Consider the following 24305-nt stretch of genomic DNA (forward strand, 5'->3'; position numbering starts at 1 on the left):
TCCAGTGGAAAAAAGACAGTATTTTCAACAAACGGTGCTGGTTCAACTGGCGGTCAATATGTAGAAGAATGCAAATTGATCCATTCTTATCTTGCCGTATAAAGTTCAAGAGGATCAAGGACCTCCACATAAAACCAGATTCACTAAATCTAATAGAAGAGAAAGTGGGGAAAACTGTCAAACACATGGGCACAGGGGAAAGTTCCTGAACAGAACACCAATGGCTTATGCTCTAAGATCAAGAATTGACAAATGGGACCTCACAAAATTGCAAAGCTTCTTTCTGTAAGGCAAAGGACACTGTCAATAGGACAAAATGGCAATCAACAAATTGGGAAAAGATCTTTACCAACTCTACATGATAGAGGGCTAATAGCCAATATATACAAAGAACTCAAGAAGGTAGACTCCAGAGAACCAAATAACTTTATTACAAAATGGGGAACAGAGCTAAACAGAGAATTCTCAACTGAGGAAACTTGAAGGGCTCAGAAACACCTAAAGAAATGTTCAATATCCTTATTCATCAGGGAAATGCAAATCAAAAGGACCCTGAGATTCCACCTCACACCAGTCAGAATGGGTAAGATGAAAAACTCAGGTGACAGCAGATGCTGGCAAGGATGTGGAGAAAGAGGAACACTCCTCCATTGTTGGTGGGATTGCAAGCTGGTACAACCACTCTGGCAATTAGTCTGGCAGTTCCTCAGAAAATTGGGCATAGTATTACCTGAGGACCCAGCTATACCACTCCTGGGCATATACATGTAATAAGGAAACGTTCTCCACTATGTTTATAGCAGCCATATCTATAATAGCCAGAAGCTGGAAAGAACCCAGATGTCCCTCAACAGAGGAATGGATACAGAAAATGTGGTACATTTACACAATGGAGTACTACTCAGCTATTAAAAACAATGACTTCATGAAATTCTCAGGCAAAAACTTGAGAATATCTTCCTGAGTGAGGTGACTCAGTCACAAAGGAACAAACATGGTATGTACTCACTGATAAGTGGATATTAGCCCAAAAGTTCAGAATACCCAAGATTAAATTCACAGACCACATGAAGCCTAAGAAGAAGGAAGACCAAAACGTAGATGCTTCGGTGCTTTTTAGAAAGGTGAACAAAATACTCACAGGAGGAAATCTGGAGACAAAGTGGGGAGCAGAGACTGAAGGAAAGGCCATTCAGAGACTGCTCCCCCTGGGCATCCATCCCATATACAGCCACCAAACCCAGATGTTATTGTGGATGCTGGGAAGTGCTTGCTAATGGAAGCCTGATATGGCTGTCTCCTGAGAGGCTCTGCCAGAGCCTGACAAATACAGAGGAGGAAGCTCGAAGTCAACCATTGGACTGAGCTTGGGGGTCCCCGATGGAGGAATTGGAGAAGGGACTGAAGGAGTTGAGGGAGTTTGCAGCCCCATGGAGGGAGCAACAGTGTCAACAGGTCAGACCCCCGGGAGCTCCCAGGGATTGGACCACCAATCAAAGAATACCCGAGTGACTGACCCATGGCGCTGGTCACATATGTGGCAGAAAATGGCCTTGTTGGACATCAGTGGGAGGAGAGGCCTTGGGCATGAGGGTGTTCAATGCCCCAGTGTAGGGGAATGCCAGGGTGGGAGGATAGGAGTGGGGGGGAAGCACCCTCATAGTGACATGGGGAGGGGGGAATAGGGTAAGGGGTTTCCAAAGGGGAAACACTTGAAATGTAAATAAAGAAAATATCCAAGAAAAAAAGAAAGAAAGAAAGAAACTCTAAAATAAAAAATAAGCCAGGCAGTGGTGGCACATGCCTCTAATCCCAGCACTTGGGAGGCAGAGGCAGGCGGATTTCTGAGTTCGAAATGAACTGGTCTACAAAGTGAGTTCCAGGACATCCAGGGCTGCACAGAGATACCCTGTCTCAAAAAACAAAATCAATCAATCAATCAATAAATAATAAAATAAGAATCTCAGCTCGGAGTTGGGAAAATATATCCTTACCTAGAATCCACTCCTGCTTCTATTTATAGCCCTCTAACCAGGCAAAAGCTGTGAGGAAACTTATCTAGGAAAAAAATCCGCCAAAACCAACATTTATGGGTTGGTAGATGGCTCACTGGTAAAGGCATTTTCCCACCAAGCTTGATGACTTGAGTTCTGTCCTTGGGAACCACATAGCAGAAGGGGAGAACTGGCTGCTGCCAGTGGTTATCTGATGTCCACAGGTACACAGGGGCTGATGTCCACAGGTCCACTGGGGCTGATGATGTCTAAGGTACACAGGGGCTGATGTCCACAGGTGCACAGGGGCTGATGTGCACAGGTGCACAGGGGCTGATGTCCACAGGTGCACAGGGGCTGATGTCCACAGGTGCACAGGGCTGATGTCCACAGCTACACAGGGGCTGATGTCCACAGGTACACAGGGGCTGATGTCCACAAGTTCACTGGGGCTGATGATGTCTAAGGTACACAGGGGCTGATGTCCACAGCTACACAGGGGCTGATGTCCATAGGTGCACAGGGCTGATATCCACAAGTGCACAGGGCCTGATATCCACAGGTGCACAGGGCTGATGTCTACAGGTGCACAGGGGCTGATATCCACAGGTGCACAGGGGCTGATGTGCACAGGTGCATAGGGGCTGATGTCCACAGGTGCACAGGGGCTGATATCCACAGGTGCACAGGGCTGATGTCCACAGGTGCACAGGGGCTGATGTGCACAGGTGCACAGGGGCTGATGTCCACAGGTGCACAGGGGCTGATGTCCACAGGTGCACAGGGGCTGATGTCCACAAGTTCACTGGGGCTGATGATGTCTAAGGTACACAGAGGCTGATGTCCATAGGTGCACAGGGCTGATGTCCACAAGTGCACAGGGGCTGATATCCACAGGTGCACAGGGCTGATGTCTACAGGTGCACAGGGGCTGATATCCACAGGTGCACAGGGGCTGATGTGCACAGGTGCATAGGGGCTGATGTCCACAGGTGCACAGGGGCTGATATCCACAGGTGCACAGGGGCTGATGTGCACAGGTGCACAGGGGCTGATGTCCACAGGTGCACAGGGGCTGATGTCCACAGGTACACAGGGGCTGATGTCCACAGGTGCACAGGGGCTGATGTCCACAGGTACACAGGGGCTGATGTGCACAGGTGCACAGGGCTGATGTCCACAGATGCACAGGGCTGATGTCCACAGGTGCACAGGAGCTGATATCCACAGGTGCACAGGAGCTGATATCCACAGGTGCACAGGGGCTGATGTCCACAGGTGCATAGGGGCTGATGTCCACAGGTGCACAGGGGCTGATATCCACAGGTGCACAGGGCTGATGTCCACAGGTGCACAGGGGCTGATGTGCACAGGTGCACAGGGGCTGATGTCCACAGGTGCACAGGGGCTGATGTCCACAGGTGCACAGGGGCTGATGTCCACAGGTGCACAGGGGCACTTGCTCCCTCCACCCCATCAGAATTTTTAAAAAGTAGAAACTAATATTTGGAGGCAATTCACTCATTACTTGTTTTTTGTTCTCATAATCAAAAGACTTCATCCAGAGGTGCAAGACTCCAGTTCTTAGGCATATGATCAAAGGCCATGGGTCATCAGACAACTGAGCAATGCTGGGAATATGAGAATCAGTGACTCACCAAATGTAATAATGTAATAAAGGAACCTAGGGAAACAGGCAATGATGAGGGCAAGAAGAAGAGGAGCCTTTTAAAAATCTCATTTCCCACAGAGACTAGAGACAATTCTGCATCTACGAATCAAGATCATAATGCCATAGATATGGTACCAGAAATCTGGAGAAGCATCAACTGGGATGCTGCCACATTAGCAGAGTAATTGGGGTCTGCACATAGGGTCTTATTAATAAAAGAATTTAAGAATGGTCTCAGAAGGAACCTTGAGGATAATTTGATTAGGACAGGCAAATTGTAATCTGAAACTGCTTGGGGGAGAAGGGCAGAGATAGGAGGAAAGAAAACTGTGCCCTTAATAAGCAGCTACATCTCCGAAGATGTGGAGATGCTACAGAGAAAAAGAGACTGCCCAGAGTGTTAAGAAAGCATGCCCAGCATAAGCCAGTATCCAGAGAAAACAGAAAGAAGGAAAAGGAAAAGTCACAAGGCAGGCTTAGTCCAGCCACACAGCAGCTGCTCCTCATTCCATTCTTTTGACCAGCAGGAAGTAGCCCAAGGCCAGAGGTAGATTCCATTCTTTTGACCAGGAGGAAGTAGCTCTCCCTTAAATGGCCCCAAGAGAACCCTGATCAAAGCTATTGTAACATTTTCCTATCTAAAGAGGTAACCCTAATATCATTTAAGAGATGCGCTGAAATTTGGAAATAAAAATAACATATTGCTATCATGAAAATTTAGAGGCCCAATTCTAAAATTGTTCACCAGCAGGATATTAGTGTCTGGGGTAGAGTTTGCACTGCACCCTCACACATAACCTCCAGACAGTGTGCTCATTCAGGAGACAAGGAACCACTGCTCCCTTCCGGCATGGAAAAAAACCAACTACATTCCTGATTGTTCCCTTCAGTTTGCAGCATCCAGGTCTCATTTCCTGTTGCCATCATATGTAAATGCGGTATGGACTTAGATACAGATGTAAATACAAATATGGCTAGATAGAGACAGAAGCTAGGTGTGGAGGGACAAGCATTTAGAGGATTGAACATTCAGGGTTAGCCTCAGTGACATAGTGAATTTGAGGCCAGCCTCGGTTACATGAGACCAGTACAACAACAACAACAAAACAGAGGTTTCCAAAGAATATAAAAAGATTTTGGAAATTATAGCAGAAATTTTTAAAAATGAAAACTGAGCAGGGTACGGTGGTGTACTCCTTTAATCCCAACTCTTGTAAGGGAGAAACCGACCAATCTCTGTGAGTTTGAACCAGCCAGCAAAACTTAAAATAATTTAATGATAATAGCGAAATTATTTCTCATAAAGGAAAACAAAATAGACCTGAAAAATAGGGAAGAAAAGGCAAATAATTATTGCAGTTACAGTAACTAAGGTAACACAACCTTGTCCTGCCTCCATTTTCTGTCTGCTTCTCTCCTTCTCAGCCCTCCTACCTCCCTCACGATGCTGTACCACTGAGTGTCAACATCAAGAGAGTTTCTGAGACATGAGTCCACTTCTGGTCACTAGCAAAAATTAGTAGTTCTTGTACTCTTAATTGTCCTCATCAATGTGATGGTCTGCATCTTTCTCACAAGGATTGTTTCATTTTTGGAGGCCCCAGTGAGATTGTCCCACTCACATAGGACTCAGTTTCAGTCAGGATCTCCACTGTCAGAACGGAGGGTGCAAGGGAAGGGAGGGGTCTCCTGGAGACATTTCAGGGCCCCATGCCTCCTGCTGAGACTGGAGTGGTGTCAAATGACTGCTGTGTTCCCAAACACAGATGGCATCCTTCTGACACTCTCAGGAGGTAAGTCTGTCTATTGAATTCAGTTCTGGTTAAAATGGATGGGCCATGTGAGCAATTGTTCTTAGTTCTCGGAGACTAAGAACAATTGGCCTCTTGGCAGCCTTCTGGATAAGAGGGACAGGCCTTTGGGGACCCTCTTTAGGGTTAAAGTCGATAGGCCCTTTGAGGAATTCCATTAAGGTTTGGGTAGGAAACACACAAAGAGAGTCTTTCCTTCTCCTCTTGTACTTCATTGGGAGGTCACTAGAGGAAGATCTGGTGTTCTAGTTCTGCCTCTTAGGGATTTATAGTAGACCTCTGTTTTGAGTGGATGGTTAGCCAAATTGTTGTCTGAATGACTGGATGCATTCTGGACAGTTCTGCCCTGAGAGCATCATTTCTGTAATTGATGTCTATCTTGTTGTTTTGTCTTCCTCAGTTGTCTGTCTTGAGGGCTGGTCTGTTCTCTAAGCTGACTTTCATTTAGTGGCAACTGGAAGCCAACCTGAGGTATGTGACTCACCGTTTAGGGAACACATCACCTATGTTACATGCATGGTGTCGATTCTTTTCTGGGATCCTCTGATTCCATCTCTGTTTTGATTTTCACCAATGAACTACACCACTGCCTCTCTCCGTTCCAGATTTATAAAATCCTAATTTCCTTAGCTTGTCTATATATTTTTTTAACTGAAAAGCAGAAATAAAAGCAATCCTCACTATAACCTTAGGAATTTATAGATCTTAATCACCAGGCATATCATCCTTAAGTCCCAGTCTCCACTAAATTAATACAACTTACTCAGACCATTTACAATTTACCTTAAGATTTCATATATATATATATATATATATATATATATTTTTAAAGCATAAGGATTCATGGTAGTAATTATAATGCTTCCTACAGGGCTAGCCCCAAGGCCTCCCTATGACTGGACTCTGACATTTTACTATTCTGCTTGGTCTAACATAGCTGGTTTGACTGACATCCATGACTGACCACCTCACTCACAGGCCCTACAGGTTCTCTCATTCTTCTCCAACTAGGTCTAATGATTAGGCCCTGCTCAATCAACTGACATTATCTAGTACTTGACCCTTCATAAAAACCAGTGATTTAATCATAAAATCAAAAGGCCTTTTAAAACGGTTATCTTCTCCCATATTTCCTCCTTTAATTTGGCTTTTTATTCTCCTGCTCATTTAATCCCCCTATTCTAGTTTTCTCTTTATCCCTTTAAAACACTATATTATATTTTCTCTTCCTTGGAAAAAAGATCCTTTCCTGCCCCCTGTTCCCTGGATATTCTAAATGAAACACACATACCTAAAGTTTAAAAGTTAGCATTGATATATGAGAGAAAATATGAAATGTCTGTCTGTCTTACCTCACTCAGAATGATTGTTTCTAGCTCCGTTCATAATTTCATTTTTTCATTGTGTAGATGTACCGCATTTTCATCACCCATACATCCAGGCTGTTTCTAGTTTCCAGCTATTATGAATAGGGCATTAACGAACATGAATGAGCAAGTGTCTGTAGCAAGATGGAGAGTCAGTTGGGTATGTGTCCAAGAATGGTACAGCTGGATCCTGAGGTAGATCTATTTCCAGCTTCCAGAGGAACTGCCACACTGATTTCCATTGTAGCCATACATGGGTGTGCTTCCACCAGCGGTGGGTAAGTGTCCTTCCCTTCGTCCTCACCAGAATCTGCTGTCATATGCTCTTGGCCTTGACCATCCTGACTACTGGGATAAGATAAAAATCTCAAAATCATCTTAATTTGCATCTCCTGGATGGGTAAAGATGTTGAACATATCTTTAAGTGTTTCTCAGCTATTTTCCATCTTGAGAACTATCTGTCTAGTTTTATACATCATTGAGAATTGGGGTTACTTCAGTTTTTTGAGTTCTTTGTATAATAATCTCTGTCTGTCAGATGAATAGGTAATACAGATTTTCCCATTCTATAGACTACTGCTTTGCTCACATGATGATGTCCTTTGTTGGACAGAAACTTTTTAGCTTCACGAGATCCCATTTATTAATTGTTGGTCTCAATGCCTGCTATCAGGGTCCAGTTCAGAAAGTTCTTTCCTGTGGATTATTTTTCTTTCTCTTCTATCAGAATCAAGGTATCCAGTCTTATGTTGGGGTCCTTGATCTATCTGGAGTTAGTTTTGTGCAGTTATAATTGAACCAAATTAAACTTATCCCCAACTAGCTTACAAATAAATAAGACTCAGACCAATCTTAATTTATTTGGCTTTGACAACTACTTGGAGGTAACCCTTAATCTAACTGCTGGCCTGGCTACTTCCCCCAGCAGTGTACCCCCTATGCTTGCTGCTGCTTCTGGCCATGTGTTCATGGTCCATCTCCTCTGATGGTGGCTTCCTCCTCACGCTGCCCTGTCTGTCCTTTCTCCTTCCTCTCCAACCCCAAACCAGGTAACTCAAATCCCACCTACCTCTAATCCCTCCAGCAATTAGCTCTAGCCATTTTTATTTAATCAATAGTTTTAAATTAAGGAACAAGGTTTGCACAACAAAAGCTGGTAAATCCAAGAATTCATTTGCAGGCAACTAGACTTTTGTGTATAGAATTTAGCATTACAGTACATAGCAACAGATCAAACCTCCACATGCAGGGTTGCTTTGATTCTTCTACATGCATCTGTCTAGTCTGACCAGCACCATTTGTTGAAGGTGCTGTCTTTTCTCCAGTGTGTACCTGTTTTCTACTTTATAAAAAAAAAATCAGCTGTTTGTAGGTGTGTGAGTTATGGCCATGTCTTCCTGTTCCATTCCATTGATCAACATGGCTGGTTTTATGCCAATATGATGTCATTTTAATTATGATAGCACTGTAATACAATGAAAAATCTGGGTGTTTGTTTATTATTCAGTATGTTTAGCTATCAGTGTTCCCTTATAAAGTTGAAGATTGCTTTTTTAAATTTATGTAAATACTGTGTTGACATTTTAATGGAGATTGCATTGAATCTTTAGAATGCTTTGGGTATTATGGTTTTTTTTGCAATATTAATTTACTACTAATCTGTGAGCACGGGACATCTTCCCATCTTCTGGTGATTTCAATTTCTCTCTTCAATGCCTTAAAGTTTTTATTATCTAAGTCTCTGACTTGCCTGGTTAGCATTACTGCAAGGTATTTTTGAGGCTATTATGAAAGTTTGCATTTCCCTCATCTGTATGTTTGTCATTTATAAAAAGAAAGGGCGGCTGGGGACAGTGTGAGGCAGCCGGGGACGGTGTGAGAGTGGTAAGATGGCGGCCGCAGCGGTGGTGGAGTTCCAGAGAGTCCAGTCTCTACTTAGCACCGACCGGGAGGCCTCCATCGACATCCTCCACTCCATCGTGAAACATGACAATCAAGAAAATGATGAGGAGGCAGTCCAGGTCAAAGAGCAGAGCATCCTTGAACTGGGTTCTCTCCTGGCGAAGACTGGACAAGCTGATGAGCTTGGAGGACTCCTGAAGTATGTACGACCTTTCTTGAATTCCATCAGTAAACTAAAGCAGCTCGTCTGGTCCGGTCTCTTCTTGATCTGTTTCTAGATATGGAAGCAGCTACAGGGCAGGAGGTCGAGCTATGTTTAGAGTGCATCGAATGGGCCAAATCAGAGAAAAGAACTTTCTTACGCCAAGCATTGGAGGCAAGGCTGGTGTCTTTGTATTTTGATACCAAGAGGTACCAGGAAGCATTGCATTTGGGTTCTCAGCTGCTTCGGGAGTTGAAAAAGATGGATGATAAAGCCCTTTTGGTGGAAGTACAGCTTTTAGAAAGCAAAACTTACCATGCTCTGAGTAATCTGCTGAAAGCCCGAGCTGCCTTAACCTCTGCTCGAACCACAGCAAATGCCATCTACTGTCCCCCTAAATTGCAGGCCACCCTGGACATGCAGTCAGGTATTATTCATGCAGCAGAGGAGAAGGACTGGAAAACTGCATACTCATACTTCTATGAGGCATTCGAAGGCTACGACTCCATTGATAGCCCCAAGGCCATCACATCTCTGAAGTAGATGTTGCTGTGCAGAATCATGCTCAACACCCCAGAAGATGTCCAGGCTTTGGTGAGCAGAAAGCTTGCACTTCGGTGTGCAGGGAGGCAGACAGAAGCATTGAAATGTGTGGCTCAAGCTAGCAAGAACAGATCACTGGCAGATTTTGAAAAGGCCCTGACAGACTACAGGGCAGAGCTCCGGGACGACCCAATCATCAGCACACATTTGGCCAAGTTGTACAATAACTTACAGGAACAGAATCTGATCCGGGTTATTGAGTCTTTTTCCCGAGTCCAGATTGAACACATATCTAGCCTCATCAAACTCTCCAAGGCCGACGTGGAGAGAAAATTATCACAGATGATTCTTGACAAAAAGTTTCATGGGATTTTGGACCAGGGGGAGGGTGTCCTGATCATTTTCGATGAACCCCTAGTAGATAAAACTTATGAAGCTGCTCTGGAAACTATTCAGAACAGGAGTAAAGTAGTGGACTCCCTCTACAGCAAAGCCAAGAAGCTGACATAGAGTTGGATCTGTAGCGATCCTTTGGAGAGTGTGTGTGGCGGGAGAGTGAACCCTTGGGGAAATGCTAGGAGATTCTTTTCTTTCTGTTCCACTTTTCGCTCGGAAAGTTTTTAACCCTCATTGGTGCATCTGTATCCAGCGATAGGCGGCCAGTTCTCATGTAATCCGTACTGGCCAACACGGGAGTGGGGAAATTGCTTAAAAAAAAGAAAAAGAAAAAAAAAGATTCTAAATAAAAGGAAAAAGGCTTACACTAAAAGAAAGAAAGAAAGAAACAAAGAAAGAAAGAAAGAAAGAAAGAAAGAAAGAAAGAAAGAAAGAAAGAAAGAAAGAAAGACTACTGATTTGTGTGTGTGTTAATTTTGTGTCTGCTCCTGAGAAAGTAAAACCAAGAGCTGCTAAGTTTCCACAAGGGGTCTAGGACTAGCTTTTACTGTATTTGGGATTTCTGATGGGATTCCTAGAAATCAGTGGATTTTTAACTGGGAAAATGGAAAGGCCTTAAACAACAGTGGATTGTTTGTTGTTGTTGTTGTTGTTGGTTTTTTTTTGACACGAGATCTTGCTGTACAGTCCTGCTGGCTCAGGACATACTTTGTAGATTAGGCAGCCTTGAACTCAAAGAGAAGATGGGCCTGTTTCTGACACTGGAACACAGAGATTAAAGGTGTGTACAACTGATATAGAAGAAACTCGGAGTAATAGACCTGATGGTATAAAGAACTTGTAAATATATTTCCTTCAAAGACACTGAATCACACAAAGTAGAATTTAGCTAAAGGAGTACTGCTCCAAAATTCAAAAAAACAAAAACAAAAACAAGAAAACCAAGAGAGAAAGTAGTACACCAACCAGAGATGAGTGAAATAGACTAACAGAATGTTAGGGTGTACATGCTTATTTGCTGCCACTGAGTCCATCCTCTCAACAGGCAGCTCAAGGGGTAGTACAGGGTTCCTGGCCGCCATAAAGCCCCCTGTTCCCTTCTTTATAACAGCGCTGGCTGTCCTAGAGCTCACTGTGTAGACAAGGCTGGCTCCTCATTCACAGAGATCTGCCTGCCTCTGCCTCGAGTGCCCAGTGTTTTTCTTGGGAAAAGCATAATTCTGCCACATGGGCAAGATGACCCCAGTTAACAACTGTTTGGAAGAAACAAGAACAAAAATCACTGATATACCTAAGAAATGATTCTGGCAATATCTTTGCAGTGTAAATCTTCCATCTATTCAAGTAGCTGGACTTGTGGTCTTCTGTCTCTGTTTAAATTGTTTTCAATGTGTAACCTGGGGCTGAAACTGAAAGAGATTTAAGGATGATAGCATATATAAACTGCATAAACCTAGTGTGTATATAAGTTACTAAATCTTCTATTCAAGGTTGACTCCTTTTTGAGTACTAGCCAGAGGCAGACAAATGCTATTAAAGAGCTTTTTTTTTATTAATCTAGGAATACAGAGTAATTTCTCACTAGGAAGGCATATTATTATTTTTTATTTGAATTAATTAATTTTTTTTACACTCCATATTTTATTCCCACCCACCATCCACCCTCCGACTGTTCCACATCCCATTCCTTTTCCCCACTCTCCTGTCTCCACGTGGATGTCCCCTTCCCCCACCCCAACTGACCTCTAAACTCCCTGGGGCCTCCAGTCTCTTGAGGATTAGGTGTATCATCTCTGAATGAACACAGACCTGGCAGTCCTCCACTGTATGTGTGTTGGAGGCCTCATATCAGCTTGTGTATGCTGCCTGTTCGGTGTTTGAGAGATCTCGGTAGTCCATATTAATTGAGACTGCTGGTCCTCCTACAAGATTGCCCTTCTCCTCAGCTTCTTTCAGCCTTCCCTAATTCTGTAAGGCAAAGGACATAGTCAATAAGACAAATCAGTGGGGCTGATGAAATGGCTTAGCGGTTAAGAGCATTGACTGCTCTTCCAAAGGTCCTGAGCTCAATTCCCAGCAACCACATGGTGGCTCACAACCGTCTGTAATGAGATCTGAAACCCTCTTCTGGAGTGTCTGAAGACAGCTAGACTGTACTTACATATAATAAATAAATAAATCTTAAAAAAAAAAACAGACAAATTGGTAACATACAGATTGGGAAAAAAATCTTCACTAACCCCACATCTGATAGAGGGCTAATATCCAATATATATATAGAACTCAAGAAGTTAATCACCAAAAAAACAAAACAAAACAAAACAAAAACAAACAAACAAACAAAAAACCCAAAACAACCCAGTCAAAAAATGGGGTATAGAACTAAACTGAGATTTCACAACAGAGGAATCTCAAATGGCTGAGAAGCACCTAAAGAAATGTTCAAAGTCCTTAGTGATCAGGGAAATGCAAATCAAAACAACCCTGAGATTCCATCTTACACCAATCAGAATGGCTAAGATCAAAACCTCAGGTGGCAACACATGTTGGAGAGGATATGGAGAAAGAGGAAAACGCTCCTCCATTGCTGGTGGGATTGCAAACTGGTACAACCACTCTGGAAATCAATCTGGAGGTTCCTCAGAAAATTGGAAATAGATTGACCTGAAGACCCAGCTATACCACTCTTTGGAATATACCCAAAAGATGCCCTACCATGCCACAGGGGTTCCACTATGTTCATAGCAGCCTTATTTGTGATAGCTAGAAGTTGGAAACAACCCAGATGTCCCACAACAGAAGAATGGATACAGAAAATGTGGACAATTTTACACAATGTGGAAAAATGTACACTATGGAATACTACTCAGCTATTAAGAATGAGGACATCCGGGCTGGCGAGATGGCTCAGTGGTTAAGAGCACTGATTGCTCTTCCAGAGGTCCTGAGTTCAAATCTCAGCAACCACATGGTGGCTCACAACCATCTGTAATGAGGTCCGATGCCCTCTTCTGGTGTGTCTAAAGACAGCTACAGTGTATTCATATACATAAAACAAATAATAAAAAAAAAAAGAATGAGGACATCCTGAATTTTGCAGGCAAATGGATGAAACTAGAAAATATCATCCTGAGTGAGGTAACTCAGACCCAAAAGGACATGCAAGGTATGTACTCACAAATATGTGGATATTAGCAAAAAAAAAAAAAAAAAAAGGTACAGAATACCCAAGATACAGTCCACAGAACTCAAAAAGGTCAACAAGCTGAAGTGCCCAAATGAGGATGCCACAGTCCCACTTCGGAGAGAAGAAAGCAATCACAAGTAGGGAGGGAGGGACCTGGGAGGGAAAGTGGATGGGAGTGGTAATGGAGGCGGGGAACCTGATCTGGTATTGGGTGAGGGAGAAGAACTGAAGCCCTGAGGGACAGCAGAAAGAATGGAAACAGGCAACTTTGGAAAAGAGGAGGTTGGGGGACCCTCCAAAACGCACCAGAGATCTGGGATCTGAGAGTCTCTCAGGACTCAAAGGGAGGAACTCTAGATGAAATGCCAGACAATAGGGAGAGGGAACTTATAGAGCCCACCTCCAGCAGGAAGACAGGACATCAAGTGAGGGAAGGGGTTGCCATCCACAGTCACATCTCTGGCCCATAATTGTTCCTGTCTGAAAGAATTACGGGGATGGAAATGGAGAGGAGCCTGAGGAAGAGAAGGTCCAGCGACAGCCCCAAAGTGGGATCCAGCTCAAGGGGAGGCCTGAAACTATTATTGACACTATTACTGAGGCTATGGAGTGCTCACAAAAAGGGATCTATCATGACTGCCCTCCGAAAGACACAACAAGCAGCTGAAAGAGTCAGATGCAGATATTTTCACCCAACCAGTAGACAGAAGGCTTATTATTTTTATAATACCAATATGGCTAGCACAGATGTTCTTAATTGTGTTGGAATTCTTTATGAGTTGGCAAAAGGCTTTGACCAGACTTGAGAGTGAGGGTTCTTTTCTCTCCCTATGCCTGTATACTTCTGTCTTCCTGTCTTGCTTCCTAGGCGTCTGTATACGGTGTGATTTCACCTATTGTGGTTTATACCCAGAAGAAGGATTTCTATTTTTAATTTCCTTTTTAGAATTACAGTTAAGACCAGAGAGTTAGCTCAGTGATTAAGAGCACTTATTGCTCCTGCAAAGGACCCGGGTTCAACAGCAACCAACCACATGGCAGTTCATAACTATGTGTAACTCCAGTCCCAGAGGATCTGATCTCCAAGGGCATTGGGCATATATGTGGTACACATACATACATGTAGGCAAAACATGCATCCACATAAAATAATAAAATAAATCTTAAAATACTTAGAATTACACTTATTCTCTATTTTGTATGTGTTTGTATGTGAGCATGTGCTTGTTCATGGCATAGCACCTGTGTGGAAGTCAGAGGATAACTTACTGGAGTCAGTTCTCTCCTCTCACCATGTAGTCCTTAGGATTGAACTCGGGCAAACAGGCTTGGCTGCAAGTGCCTTAACCCACTAAATCATCTCACAGGCCCCTTAATTCACTATTCTGAATGTTGTTAAGTAAAGGCAAATTTATTCCTGTATAAATCGTATCTCAGAGCAACTGAATAACTGATGCGGATATGTTATTCTTTATAGAACAACCCCAACTCATCCCCCAAGTTATAAGTTCTACAAGTGAAACAATCCTTTTAGAACAGCACCTCTCATGATGGCAGACGTGGTCCTTGTTTGCACTGTTCTCTTTTGGTTTTTGATTTATTTTGGTTTGGCTTGGTTCTTCAAGCATTAGAGATGTGCTTAGTATCATTGAAGACTAAACTTAAATGTTTTTTGAGGTGCCAGCTTCTTGTCTGCTAGACAAGTTCTTTAACACTGAGCTGCACCCCTCTGTTATCTGAATTTAAAACCTTAAACGTTTCTTAATTTAGATTTAAGTAACCAAACAGATGCTTGGAAGATCTCCATTATACTGGATAGTGCAGTTCTATGATAATAATCTTTGATCCTGAAAACATTTGGTGAGAGACTGACAGGAAACTTTATAATGGATGAATCAGAGTGACTATCCATGAACATATGAGAATGTTTATTTGGTTTTATAGTCATGAAGCAATGGGTTTCATCATGGCATTTATAAGCATAATTTTAGTTGATCTTTCTTTTCTCCTCCCTCCCCCACATCATTCTGGCTTCTTACTCATTCCCTCCTCCCCTCATGGGTTTCCACTTTCAAGTCACAAGTGTTCTTTTGCCAATTCCCACCCCCAGGGGCTTCATTCTCTCTCCTTCCTTAAGACCTCTTTTGCCTCCTTCATGGTCTTCCTTTTAGTTTCATGACCTATAACTCCCATGTGTACACATGCATAGAAATTAAAACTTATGCTACGCATATCACAGAGATTCTCTCTGATTGCTTCTCTGAGTGTGGGTTACTTAATATAATAACCTCAAAATTCATAAATTTTCTTGAAAAAAATTTATGACTTTGGTTTTTGTATGGCTGAATAAAATTATATTGTGTGTACTTCATGATCTTATGATCAGGAAGGTGGTTTTCCTTAGGGAGGCTCATCCATTGTAGTCTAGATGTGATGACCCGTGTGACTTCCCCAAACAGGAAACACCAAACAATTTATGAATGCACAACTAGTGGTGGTGGAGAACTGAGTTCATGCTCTCTCCAGAAATATTTGTAAAAAGAAGTTCTATTGTGTATATGTCCCATTTTTTTTTCTGTTCATCTGTTCATGAACAGCTAGGCTTGTTCTATTTCTTTCATATTGTGGACAGTACAGCAATAAATATAGATATGCAATCATTTCTGTGGTAGAATACAGACAATCATTTGTGTATGTTCTCTCTCTTTTTTTACTTTATAATCTAAGTTTTAAAATTATCTCAATGGCTCATTTACTACTCTACTTTCACCAAGGATATTAACATTAAAAAACAAAAAGCTTTATTTTTCTTTTATTGAAAAGTTTTTTTCTAACTTTACACTAGTGTCTAGTTTTACATTTTTTCGTCCATTCATTCTTAAAATATAACAAAATTAAATAGAATAAGACAAAACAAAAACTACCACATCAGAGCAGGACAAGGCAGACCAACAGAAGGAGGAGAGCCCAAGAGAAGGCACAAGAACCAGAGACCCACTCATTTGCACTCTCAGTAATCCCATAAGAACACTAGACTGTAAGCCATGAGAAATGCACACGGGCTGAAGAGGTTAAGAACACTGGCTGCTCCTCCAGAGAAAAGCACAGAGGACCTGGTGTACACCCGTGCAGGTTCTTTGCATGCTGCTTCAGTCTCTATCTATGACCTCACATGCTTTGCTTCAGTCTCTATGACCTCACATGCTTTGCTTCAGTCTCTATCTATGACCTCACGTGCTTCCCTTCAGTCTCTATCTATGACCTCACGTGCTTTGCTTCAGTCTTTATCTATGACCTCATGTACTTCGCTTCAGTCTCTATGATCTCACGTGTTTTGCTTCAGTCTCTATCTATGACCTCACATGCTTTGCTTCAGTCTCTATGACCTCACATACTTCGCTTCAGTCTCTATCTATGACCTCACATGCTTTGCTTCAGTCTCTATCTATGACCTCACATGCTTTGCTTCAGTCTCTATCTATGACCTCACATGCTTTGCTTCAGTCTCTATTTATGACCTTACATGCTTTGCTTCAGTCTCTATCTATGACCTCGCATACTTTGCTTCAGTCTCTATCTATGACCTCACATGCTTTGCTTCAGTCTCTATCTATGACCTCACATGCTTTGCTTCAGTCTCTATCTATGACCTCACATGCTTTGCTTCAGTCTCTATCTATGACCTCGCATGCTTTGCTTCAGTCTCTATCTATGACCTCACATGCTTTGCTTCAGTCTCTATCTATGACCTCACATGCTTTGCTTCAGTCTCTATCTATGACCTCACATGCTTTGCTTCAGTCTCTATCTATGACCTTACATACTTTGCTTCAGTCTCTATCTATGACCTCACATGCTTTGCTTCAGTCTCTATCTATGACCTCACATGCTTTGCTTCAGTCTCTATCTATGACCTCACATGCTTTGCTTCAGTCTCTATTTATGACCTCACATGCTTTGCTTCAGTCTCTATCTATGACCTCGCATACTTTGCTTCAGTCTCTATCTATGACCTCACATGCTTTGCTTCAGTCTCTATCTATGACCTCACATGCTTTGCTTCAGTCTCTATCTATGACCTCACATGCTTTGCTTCAGTCTCTATCTATGACCTCACATGCTTTGCTTCAGTCTCTATCTATGACCTCACATGCTTTGCTTCAGTCTTTATCTATGACCTCACGTGCTTTGCTCATGTTGACTTAGAGGGCCTTGTTCTCTTGGTGTCCTTCATCCCCTCCGGCTCTTACATTCTTTCTGTCTCCTCCTTCTGAGGAGGCTCTCCTGAGCTCAGAGGGGAGGGATTTGATGAGACATCCCTTTTAGAGCTGAGTGTTCCATGGTCTCTCACTCTCTGCATCTGTCTGTGGGTTGTTAGATTTGTTCCCATCTGCTGTAGAAGGAAGCGTCTCTTTTGATGGTTGACCAAGGCACTGACCTATGAGTACCACTGAAGATCAGTAAAGTCTTTTTGTCATTACTTTTAATTTTTTTAGGCCAGGATTATTTGGTTTTACTCTAGGTCCCCGGGCTATCTGATCTCAGGTTCTTAGTCACCTAAGCAGTGTTGAATATGGGTTCCATCTCATGGAGTGGGCCTGAAGTCAGGTCTGTTATTGGTTGGTCACTCCCACAAGCTTTGCACCCCCATTGCCCTAGCATAGCTTGCAGTATACCATTATAGGTAAAGGATTTTCTGCTGGCTTGGTGTTTTCATTTATCTTTTTATAGTGTGTAGAGTACCTTCCTTAACAAAGATGCTGGAATGTAGGGGTCAAAGCTCTATGTAGGCGCCAGCTTGATCTTCATGTTCAATGACTTGTGTAGGCATTGTCTTCAGCAACGGGCCCTTTTTGTCAGCTTGTGGAGAGCAACCTATAGCCTTAGCATCATCCTGGGTTGTTTTGGGATTTCCATGGGGCCTCTTTGGCTAACAATTCAATTAGATGTAGCCCAATCCTGGTACTGGAAGCTTCATTTTGTGACAAGAGATGGCTAATTGGGACTCTGTCTCCCCATTGTTTGGTGGTTTCCTTTAGAGTTCCTTTATATATGGATATTTTAGGATGATTCTACTATATTAGGCTTCCACACCATCCCTCAAATGTCCCTTGACTTTTGCTATCTCACCCACTATTCCCTCACACGACTCCCTCTCCCCTTGCTCTTCCTTCCCTCTCTCCACTTGATCCTCTCATCCCAGATCCCCTATTCATCTATAAATATCTATTCTATCCCTCTTCCCTAACAGGGTCTATCTCTCCCCTCTAATCCCTTACTCTTTACCTACCCTCTATAATTCTATGGATTATAGCTTGGTTATCATTGCATTGACAGCTAATATCCACATATAAATGAATATATACCAATATTTGTCTTTCTGAGTCTGGGGTATCTCACCAGTTCCATCTACTTGCCTGAAAATTCCATGGCATCATTTTTTAAAATTATTTATAAAATAGCCAAGCAATACTCCATTGTGCAAATTGTACCAATTTTTTTCTTATCTGTTCTTCTGTTCAGGGACATCTAGGTTGTTTTCAATTCCTGGCTATTACAAAGAGTGCAATTGCTATTCTGAGTCTGCTTCCCCCCAACCCCGTGCCCCAGGGTAGGTAAGTCCATTGCACACTGGGTTGGGTGGGTGGGTGGAATGTAGGTCCTTGATGGCGATGGATAAAGGGCAAAGAATACACACACCCAGGAACAGCTTTGGAAAACTGGTTCAGTTTCTCGTGTGTGTGTGTGTGTGTGTGTGTGTGTGTGTGTGTGTGTGTGTGTGGTACTTATGCCCCTGGGGAGGTGGCCAGGGTCTCTGGGGCAAGGTTTGTGTTTCTATGCACAATTGGCCAGGACAGGGGTGTTAGAAGATGCTTCAGCTGCATACTCAGGTACAAGGGGGAAAACCTTATATGGTCAAACAAGGAGTGAGGCCTGGTAACTGTCAGTGTAGTAAATTCTCACTAGGGCTGATGGTGGAGGATCTGTCTTCATAGTGCCAGGGTGGGAGGTGGGAGGGAGCCAACATCCCCCATCCTCATCTGAGGTATCCAGGGTTGAAGTTCTCCTCAACCCTTCCTCTGTTAATCCTGGGCATTATGGCCTCACAAGCAACAATAAACATGGTTGAGCAAGTGTTTCAGTGGCAGGATGAAGCACCCTTTGGGTATATGCCAAAGGCAGATCTTGAGATAGATCAATCCCACCTTTTTGAGAAACTGCCATATTGATTTCTAAAGTGGCTGCACAAGTTTGCACTCCCACCAGCAATGGATAAGTGTTCCTCTTTTTTCCATATTCCATTCTAACAGGGATAAGATGAAATCTCAAAGTAGTTTTCTCTGATGGCTAAGGATGTTAAACATTTCTTTGTTTCCTGGCCATTTGAGTTTCCTCTATTGAGAATTCTCCATTTATATTTGTATTCCATTTTAAAATCTGTTTTTCTTGATACCTAGTTTCTTGAGTTCTTTATATATTTTGGTTATTAGTCCTCTATTGACTGTGCAGTTGGTAAAAATATTTTCCCATTCTGTAGCCTGTCACTTTGTCCAAAACGGCTTCAAAACTGGCCAAAACTGCTTTTCAGTTTCAGGAGGTCTCATTTATTAATTGTTGATCTTCATGTGTGCATGAGTAGTGTTCTGTACAGAAGGTCTTCTCCTGGATCAATGAGTTCCAGACTAGTCCTCACTTTCTCTTCTTCAAGTTCAGTGTATCAGGCTTTATGCTGAGGTCTTTGATTCATTTGGAGTTGAGTTTCCTGTGGGGGAGGGGGCAGTGGATGGGCTTTGCAAGAGGAAGGAGAGAAGCCCATCAGGACATCCCACCAGGACCTGCTTAGTCAGTCCCCTGAGAATGAGGGCAGGGAGTGAGGAAAGAAAGGCACAGCAGGTCTGTCACCGAGCTGGGGATAAGACTGGGAGGATGGATTTGGAAGAATGGAGGGAGAGGGAAGAATCTCCCTGCTTCCCTGGAAGGAATGGCCCATGGCTTTCCAGGGAGTGCCTACCACTTCCATGGCAAGAGTGATTCGGATATATTCCCATGAGTAGTAGACCTATGGTAGTTCTATTTTTAGTCATTTGAGAGATCACCACAGTGACTTCCAACTGGCTGCGCCAACCTACACGCCCACCAGCAGTGTAGAAGTGGTGCTCTTTCCCCACATCCTCACCAGCAGTGTAGAAGCAGCAGTGCTCTTTCCCTGAATCCTCACCAGCATTTGCTGCCATTTGTCTTCTTCTTCTTTTTTTTTTTTTTTTTAAAGAAATTTATGTACAGATAATGAGAAACTGAGTTCTGATCTCTGGAAAAATTTCAAGGATCTGCCAATCTGTGTGAGTCAAGTGCCTTGCATACATTGGACCTGAGAATTATAAAACTAGCTACTGTTTAGGCTGTTTTGGTTTGTTTGTTTGTTTGTTTGTTTTTTGAGTCATTTTTAATGAATACTGTGAATGGTTAATCTTCATTGTCAACTTGGCTGGAACTGGAATCAGTTAGGAGACACACTTCTGGGTGTGTCTCTGCGGGCATATCCAGAGATCTTTCATTGAAGAGGGAAGGCCCTGAAGGTAGGTGACAGCATTAAAGGTAGGTTCAATATGAGCTTCATTTCTATAAAGGAGAAAGTGAGCCGAGCACCGGGGTCCACCCTCTGCTTCCTAGCTGTGGGTGGGATGTGGCCAGCTTCTCACACTCTTATTCCTACCATGGATGGACAGTACCTTCAAACTGTGAGCCACAGGAAGCCCTTCCTTAAGTTGCCTTTGTCACAATGAAAAGCAACTAATATAAATATTATGTATTAGAAGTGGCCTGTGTTATCAAGTGGACTAGATCATAAAAGCCTTTACAGCTTTTGCTCTCTGTTGGATTTGCTCTAGGGGAAGGATATACTAGCAACTTTAAAGAGAATTCCACATGGTGACAAATTGATGTCACTTGTCCATAGCTTATGAGTGACACATGTGAGCAAGTCAGGATTTCAGATGACTGTAGCTCAGACTGATATTTTGCCTGCAGTGCTTGGCTAGACTGTCTCTGAAAGTCTAACCCATATGAAGTGTTAGACAATATATGTTTATTACCATTTTAATTAGCTGAAATAAGTGCAAGGTCATTTGTCAAAAGACCCAAGTATATAAATTAATTAATTAAGATCATTTAAAAAGCAGGATGTGAAGTTTATTTTTTCTTTCTTCTTCCTTTTTTTCTTTCTTCTTTTTTTTTTTTTTTTTTTCAGAGCAAGAGCCAGCACATGGGGCCTTGTATACAACCTGCATTGTGTTCTACAGTGAGCTGTAACCTTTGGTTTTCATTCCTCTTGTGTTTGCTTTGTATATGTTTGAAATTTTTTATGATACAAATTGAATCTAGGATTTCTACTGCATAATTACCTAAATAACCTCCAGGTAGTTTAAGTTTAAGAATACCCAATAAATGATCATCTTTTATACATCCAGATAGGAAAGGGATTCTCATTCTGGGGATTTTTATGTTACAATGCTAGCGATTGAATTCAGGGCTTGACATGTGCCACCACTGAACTAAGCTCCCTACGTTTTAAAAACACTGTCTGTATCTGTGTATGTCTGTGTCTATGGGTATGAGAGTGCAAACGTCTGTGGAGTTCTGACAAGGGTATCAGATCCTTTGGCACTGGAGTTACAGGCAGTTGCGAGCTACTGGTCGTGGATCTAGGGATCCTCTTTGGATCCTCTTTGAGTCAGCATACACTTTTAACCTCTCAGTCATCTCTCCAGCCCCCTCCCCACCCCCTTCCTTGAGACTGGATCTCATTATATAACCCAGGCTGGTCTTGAAATTGCAATTGATCTTCTCATATGGTTTCTGAGTACCTGAATTAACTGGTAAGTTGTACCCTCTCTCTCTTCTTCCTTTTCCTTGGAATAATGTGTTCACTAGGCAGCTCCTGCTGGAACTTGCTATGCAGAGTTGGCTGGCCGCTAATAAAGATCCTCTTGCCCCTGCCTCCAGAGAGCTGGGATTAAAGGCATGTGCCACTGCATCCACCAGAGAGAGGAATTCTTAAAACAAGGATCATAAGTAAAAGATACATTTACCTTCATTTTAAAAATGACTACTTATTACATGATGGACCTCAATCTGAAAAAATTATATTGTCCCCACGTATAATAAAGAAAAATAGTGGGCTGGAGAGATGGCTCAGCCGTTAAGAGCATTGGCTGTTCTTCCAGAGGTCCTGAGTTTAATTCCCAGCAACCACATGGTAGCTCACAAACATCTGTAATGGAATCTGATGCCCTCTTCTGGTATATCTGAAGACAGCTACAGTATACTCATATAAATAAAATAAATCTTTAAAAAAATAAAGAAAAATAGTGTCTGAATATATAAGTAACTACCACAAATCAACAAGAAAACAATAACCTGTAGGAAAATGGGTCAGTGGTATGATTGTATAATATAGAAAAGAGAGACAAACAGCCAATAAGCCAATAAGCAGACCAGAAGCAGGGCACCGTGCCACGTTCCTTCAGTTCCAGCCACTCAGGTTGCTAAGTCAGGAAGGGCAATGGAGCCTAGGGTTTCAGAGCCAGACAGGGCACTAATACAAGAGTCAATTTGTCTGTCTGTGTATGGGTGCTCGACCTGCATGTACATTTATGTATCACTTACATGGAGGCCAGAAAAGGGCATTAAATCCCTTATAAGTTCAGTTACAGCTGGCTGTGAGCTCCATGAGGGTGCTGGGATCCGAACCTGGCTCCTCTGCAAGAGAAGCTAGTACTCAACCAGAGTTATCTCTCCAACATCATTTTTTTTTTTGAGATAGGGCCTCATGTGGATGAGGCTAGCTTCCAACCTAATATGTTGTAGAAGATGACTTCGAGCTTTTTTTTTTAAGACTTATTTATTTTATGTACGTGAATCCACTGTTACTGTCTTCAGACACACCAGAAGAAGGCATCAGATCCATTATAGATGGTTGTGAGCCAACATGTGGTTGCTGGGAATTGAACTCAGGACCTCTGAAAGAGCAGACAGTGCTCCTAACAGCTGAGCCATCACTCCAGCCCAACCTTGAACTCCTGACCCTCCTGTGTCTGTCTATGTTTGGAATGCTGGGATAAGAGGCATTCACTATGTTGTTAAATTCCTTCCCGGGGAAGAGATGGTCAACATCTACATCTTCTCCTAAGGTCCTAGCAACCGTAGGGACCTAAATGGAGGGAAACAATACATTTATTGAGAGCATGGGGGAGGGGCTAGTTACAGGTATGTGTGCGTTCCTTCCTCAGTAGGATGCACATGAAAGCTTTTTCTTCGAATAGCTGAGGGCTTCCCTACATTGAGCCTCTTCCCCTAGTCTTCTTTGGCCTATGTATTCTTGTCCCTCCCAGAAGCCACCTGCAATTAGGGCAGAGTTGCATATAACAGGTGGTAGGAAGCAGCTAGATACTCAAGTGAGGGTCTTTTGACATTATCTACCCCTTGGCCTGGAGGACAGTCATTCAGGATACAGCACCACACCCAGTTTATGTAGTGCTGGACATTGAGGTTTTGTGTGTTGCACAAGCGATGCGCCAGCTGAGCTCTAGCTGCAGCCCATAAGGCCCAGTTTGTTCTTAAAAGATAACTAGAAGTGAAAAACCATCCTGCAGAATCAGAATGTGTGTTAGACCCCATAGCGATCAACACCCAGGCCCTAGTGGCTTTAACAGTGACTAGTTGACATATTTCTGGGAAATCTCTGGGACATATCTGCAGATTCAACCTGAATCAGAATAACTCAGAACAAAAATGTCATGTGTATTGAGTTTATGCAGATTTAAAATCACTGTTATTCTTTGACAGCTAGCTGCCTTTATTTATTTTATATTCTTTTGAATTAGGGTTTTGGTTTGTTGCCCAGGCTGGACTTGAACTCCTGAGCTCGAGTGACCATCCTGGTTCAACCTTCTGAGTTTTGGTATTACAGGTATGTGCTACCACATCATTTTATATGAGAGATTTGTGCATCCAAAGATTCTGATGTCTCAGGGAGTATCTTTGAACTAATTAATCACCCACACACCCCATACCCCAGACTCCTCCTCTTCCCCTTTCTGAGCCCCACAGCATTTCCTAGAACATTTCTATCCTGGAATTAAGCTCCGATTGTTTTCAAGAGGAACTGGTTTGATATCGTCTCTTGTAGTAATCACCCTCCCTTCCCAACTCCTTCTCGCTGCACTAAGTG

At 42.7% G+C, this 24305-nt stretch overlaps 1 long non-coding RNA gene and 1 pseudogene across 1 annotated transcript in view; one reads left to right on the forward strand and one right to left on the reverse strand.

Annotated features, from left to right (window-relative positions):
- Positions 1-409: 409 nt before the first annotated feature.
- Positions 410-24305, reverse strand: part of A730017L22Rik (RIKEN cDNA A730017L22 gene) — a 33856-nt gene continuing 9960 nt past the window's right edge. Inside the window, exons 2-3 of the long non-coding RNA NR_015523.2 lie at positions 3360-3625; positions 410-2332 (exon numbers count right to left, since the gene is read on the reverse strand). This is a non-coding gene — a long non-coding RNA (RIKEN cDNA A730017L22 gene). The remainder of the gene's footprint in view (positions 2333-3359; positions 3626-24305) is intronic.
- Positions 8706-10199, forward strand: Gm14048 (predicted gene 14048; annotated as a pseudogene).

Source organism: Mus musculus, chromosome 2, assembly GCF_000001635.26.
Source record: "Mus musculus strain C57BL/6J chromosome 2, GRCm38.p6 C57BL/6J".
Taxonomy (NCBI): Eukaryota; Metazoa; Chordata; class Mammalia; order Rodentia; family Muridae; genus Mus; species Mus musculus.